Genomic DNA, 6,000 nt, shown 5'->3' on the forward strand with positions numbered 1-6,000 from the left:
CGTTTCTCCTGGTAATTTGTTTATGCTGTTATGTTCGCACCGTTTATTCAAAGCAGAGGGCATGTGGGTTTTCCAGTTAAAGGGACAGTTCACGCAAAAATGAAAATTCTGTCATCATTTAAAACCTTTATGAGTTTCTTTCTTCTGCTAAACACAAACGAAGATATTTATAAGAATGTTGGTAACCAAATAGTTGTTGGTAGCCATTGACTTCCATACTATGGAAAAAATACTATGGAAGTCAATGGCTACCGCTAGATAGTTTGTCTGTCACTTTAACGGAGTGTCCTCCGGCTAGTATCCTGGTGGGAGGAGTCAGAGTAACTAACTGGCAGCATGTTTTCCTGAGTCATATTGTTGCCTGGTTACTAGCTGCCTTTGTTATACACTGAGCTCTTGGCCAGAGCGTGTCAGTCTCTGATTGGTTTGAGGTTAAAGGAAGTTGCTCTCCTGAAATACTCCAAAAAGGATTTCAGACAATAAAAGCATTAGCCCTAAGCAATGTGGAAACCCAACAATTAAGTTATACAAAGACAAAACTGGCCAAAGTACAATTGTGTCCTCAGGGTCTTTATTATTATTATTATTATTTTTTTCTGATTTCAAATGCTTGAGAGTGTAGTTCACAGAACCATTGGATATAGATGTACATTTCAATGAGGAATTCATGCAAGAAGCCAAAACGATACACAAAATCAAGTTGGTAAAGTAACACACACATAATGGAAAATAAAGTAAGCAGATAAATATGTAATATGAAATTTGAGATCATTAAACAGTGCATTCTTCTATCAATTTTTCAATTGCATTTTCATACTAATTATGAAGTCCAATAGTGTATCTAGCATTCTGACAGTTATTTATTGCAACTTTATTGCATTATAGTGATTCCGAGCAACTTCAGTTTAACGCTATCATTCGTGCTAATTCATAATGTGTGCATTTAATAAAAGAAATTGATGTGGATACATTTTGATATTGTCAGCATATATACACTGTCAACATAAATAGTGTCATGCTCACACACTGCATGTTTTGATCACAGCAGCTCATTTTCTGTTAATGTTTTTCTTTTACCTCATAAAAGTGTTAACATAAAATCAAGTGGTCTTTGTTGTTTAGCCCATTAGTGTAGGTACTGCATACTGGTATTTGGTGTTCTGTTCTTTCATTGAGAGGAATTCTTCAAGCATAAGTACGACCTCATAACGTACAGTACAGTGCTGTCACACTGTACTCTTGAAAAATCAAGCACGTATTAATATATAGCAGCAAGAACACGCAGGCTGGTCTCCTCTTCAGTAAAAGCAAACGCACACTCTCTTTAACAACTCCAATGAGAAATCCAGTGGTCAGACGACAAATCCAGAGAATTCATCATAAGAATCAAACCTACAGGAAGGCGCTGGGATTCGCTCGTGGGTCCTTTTGGTTTCTGTATATATATGTCAGCCAAACTCCCAGGATCTGAAACAAGCAAGAGACAAAAATGAAACTTGTAGATGAGGTTGTTTCTTTATCTGAATAGATTGAGAAATTTAGCAATACATCACTTGCTCACCAATGGATGCTCTGCAGTGAATGGGTGCCGTCAGAATCAGAGTCCAAACAGCTGATAAAAACATCACAATAATCCACACGACTCCAGTTCATCAATTAATGTCTCATGAAGCAAAAAGCGGTGTGTTTCTAATAAATCCATCAAGGCTTTTAAAACTTCTAAGCTTCTTTCAATAATCCATAATAACTTTCTCTAGTGAATAGTGCACCCCCTGTCCTCCCAAAACAATAAACACCAACACATTTGTTCATACTTATTTTGGACCGTTTTCACTTGTAAACTGTGCTAGACCTCTGCATATTTCTCTCCTGATTCAGATGAGCCGACTTTTTCACTGGACATAGCAATATTATGGATAGAGGTGTCATGTTTTAGCTGGAAGCAACGGTTTTTAGTTAAACATGTCTTAATGATGGATTTGTTTATTAGAAAATGCAACTTCAAAAGATGCTAATTGTTGGACTGGAGTCATGTGGATTTCTTGTGGATTATTGTGATGTTTTTATCAGCTGTTTGGACTCTCATTCTGACGGCACCCATTCACTGCAGAGGATCCATTGGTGATGCTAAATTTCTCCAGATCTGTTTTGATGAAGAAACAAACTCCTCTACATCTTGGATGGCCTGAGGGTGAGTACATCTTCAGCAAATTTTCATTTTCTGGATAAACTATTCCTTTAACATGTTTTCTGTACTAGTCTTTCTTTTTTAAGACGCTTGACAATGAGGAAAGATCCAGAAAACATTCAAAAACCATGATACTATTTTCAGGATTCTTTGATAAATAAGAACATCATTTATTTGAAATAGATCTTTTTGTCACATTATAAATGCTATAGGCTAAATACTTTTGATCAATTTAATGCATCCACGTTGAATTAAAGCATTAATTACTTTCAAAAAATTGTATCTTACCTGTTGTTCCTCATTGATAGCCAGACATGCACTAGACACTGAAAACTGAACTACAAACCTTCAGCAAATTTTCATTTTCTGGATAAACTATTCCTTTAACATGTTTTCTGTACTAGTCTTTCTTTTTTAAGACGCTTGACAATGAGGAAAGATCCAGAAAACATTCTGGTTGTGGAATTCAGTGAAGAATCGGAAAGAAGAGAAAGCAGGAGTTAGTTTAGCAGGCTGACCTCAGTGAAGCTAAAGAAGAGGCCGATCCCTCCGACGAAGCGCAGCACCTCACCGGCGTGCTCCTGGATCTTTGCTGCACATGTGGTGCAAGTGCTGTAATGAAAGCAGGGCTGCACAAGGGCAAAGAAACATTGACAAGAGCACCAAGTTATTATAATAGAACAAATTATGTGATTGTCTTGTGTGAACTTGTCACACACTTGCAGTTCGTTATGCTATCATCAGCATGCAAATTAGTAGCACAACCATTATCACCCACATTTATCATTTATATCATTCAGCACATGCAATGCTACAGGAACACTATAAAAGAACAGTGCAACTTGTGTGTCAGAGGAAATTACAGCGGCGCAGCTTCCATTGATATCCATGTGAGAGAAACCGCAGCAGTTCAGACTCTTCTCCACATCCCTCTGAGTGGTCAGAGAGTTATTCCAGCCCACCTCCAACAGGTGATTCTACACACAGGGATGAAACACAATATGGAACAATCAATAAAAAACAAAAGACTCGGTTTATACAGATCTGAGTTGGCAGGTGTAGCAAAAAAGCTAATTTTAGACCATTTATTGGGAGAACCAAATATATGTCTATTTTTATATATACACCATTCCAATGTTTAAGGACAGTGAGATTTTTGATGTTATTGAGTCCCTTATGCTCACCAAGGCTGCATTTATTTGATCAAAAATACAGTAAAAACAGTAATATTGTGAAATATTATTACCGTTTAAAATAACTGTTTTCTATTCAAATATATTTTAAAACTAAATGTATTCCTGTGATGAAAAGTACACACACACACACACACTGTTTTGTTTGCATGAGGCCATTTAAAATACTTATATACACATTCATAAACTTTTTGATACATTAGAAAGAAAATCAATATAATTATCTAGCTATTTTGTTACAATTAATAATTTTTGACTGATTACACAGTTTGTCTCCAGCGGTGTCCAGTTTACCAGAAGCCACTGGACACTACAAGCATGGATACAACAAGAAAATGAGGATTCATACAAACTGTTTTACATGCATCACATCTTTAACTTTCAGACCCTGATAGAATTATTGCAAAACAGTTAAAATTATTTATTCATTCTGCATTTATTCAAAACCCGAACAAATGAGATGTAGAGAACCGGATGATCACAGTAAAGGATACAAAGAACAGCAGAACCTGGTGGTGCTTCATGGCACCAATAAGTCCAGCTAGGGCAACAAAGAAGAGGAAGACCCCCACTCCAATGATGCCACCCACCACCTGGAAGCTCGACACCAACCCAAAACACTTGCCCCAGGCAGCGATGCCAATCATCAGCAAACTCACCATCTGAAGACAGGGAGGAACAGTACTGTTAGTGTTAAGTAAAGACACTTTCATTCATGGAAATAAAGTTGATATAAAACACAATTAGATGGAAAACCAAAATTTTTAACAACTAAAATTGAAATGAAAATTAGAAATGTTTCCTTGGAAACTAAGTAATAAAGTTACTAAAAGTAATTAAAGCTAAATTAAAGCTAAATAGGAATAAAAAATAAAAAAAATAGTACAAATGTCAAAAGCACAAAAACTGAAAAAATAATGAAAGCCTGAATGAAAGCCAAATCAAAATATTAATAAAACTATTATAGCCATTCCCAGGAGATTCCACTTTATTTTATTATACATAAATGTTTTGATTTTCAAAATGTTATATAATATGTACTACATTTTCCCGATTCAAAAAGAGACATGCCCTATAATATTTAGTTAAGTGGTCAACTTTTTTTTCCCCAAATTTTTTTAAATAATGATGACATATTCTTAAATATCTAGTTATGTGACTTATTTGATGTTTTATTGAGTATGAAATGTAATATACTGAAATAGTGTCTTAAATATCTAGTTATAGCCTAGAAAAAACTAAAAAGTTACTAATTGATAGACTAATTAAATGAAACACACACACACACACACACACACACAGTTAAAGTTAAATCTATCAAATAATGTGACTGGGTTCAGGTTCCTGTTAATTCTGTCAGTGGTGATTCATGGGAACACAACTGGCAGGCAAATGGTACCGTTTTCTGCGAATGGCCCAACAACAGCTGTGATGCCACTTGAGCAATAAAACACAAGCAGAAATTATAATACAAAATGTTTCAGCCAATTCATATCCCTTAAAGCAGAAATTAGTATTTTGAGGTTAGTCCATATTGCTCTCATTGACCAACAAAGAGAAATGACCCCTGAGCTTCTGCTTCCACCTATTAAGTAACAAGTGAATGATCCCAGCTGATAATAATGTTTTCTTTCTAATCTAATGTAAATGGTGAGAGCAGACAAGAGCTTAATCAGCACACAATATCAGCTCCAGACTAATGAAGCAGCAGGATATCTGCATAAGAAGAACAAAAGCAGGATGTGACTTTGCCAAAACAGACGAGTTGCGAGGAAACCGGGATGTTATTCTACAGGCTGCGCGTGAAACTAGACCCGCTCACCGGCCTCATTCCACACAAAGAATCTCTCTAAATAATTCACATGAATCCTGAGACACAGAGGACCGCAATACAGCCACACAGAAACACCTCCTGTATGAGTATTTGTAAAGCAGAGGTGCTAATGTCATGATAAAGGCCGATAAAGATGTTCCGTATGGTTGCTTCCATTCTCGCATTGGTTACTCACAACATAGAGGATGTTGAGCGCGCACAGGGAATTCTTGGAGCAGGTGAATCCAGCGCAACCCATCTTGAATGTTGTTTTTTCCGGACAAAAGCTTTCACAATTTCTGTTTCTGGAAATATCAGTTACATGACAAGCAAATCGAACAATTTAAGAGACGAAACTGTAGTTGAGCAACGAGAAAATAAGACGCGTGTGGTTCAGACCAATTCACAGTGAACGCTGATGCACGAGAGGTTGCCAGATCCCCAAATAAAATCCATCCTTTTTTTTTAGGATGAAGGTGAGCTGCTTAGTGTTGTTTTCAAGCATAGTGGATTTTGACTGCAAATGTAATAATATAATAGTTGTTTGTTCCTGTATTTAAAAATTACATGATTGTACACAGTGGATGCACAATAGCTATGCTATAGTAATTCTTAACTTTCTCCCCCTTGGACTGTAAATGAAAACACATGTCTACCACTAAACTAACAAATTGTACTTATATGATTTAACTTATATAATTTGTACAACTATAATTATGTATAAAACAATATACAATACCTTATATATTATTTTAATTATAATTAACTATTTTATAATTTGTACTTTGGAATTTCTTTATTGTATT

The 6,000-nt window shown here is 35.7% G+C and overlaps 1 pseudogene; it reads right to left on the reverse strand.

Annotated features, from left to right (window-relative positions):
- Positions 1-561: 561 nt before the first annotated feature.
- LOC107745730 (tetraspanin-13-like) lies at positions 562-5,605 on the reverse strand (annotated as a pseudogene).
- Between the last annotated feature and the right edge of the window lie 395 nt (positions 5,606-6,000).

This window comes from Sinocyclocheilus rhinocerous, unplaced genomic scaffold (genome assembly GCF_001515625.1).
Source record: "Sinocyclocheilus rhinocerous isolate Xijiao unplaced genomic scaffold, SAMN03320098_v1.1 scaffold2423, whole genome shotgun sequence".
Taxonomy (NCBI): domain Eukaryota; kingdom Metazoa; phylum Chordata; class Actinopteri; order Cypriniformes; family Cyprinidae; genus Sinocyclocheilus; species Sinocyclocheilus rhinocerous.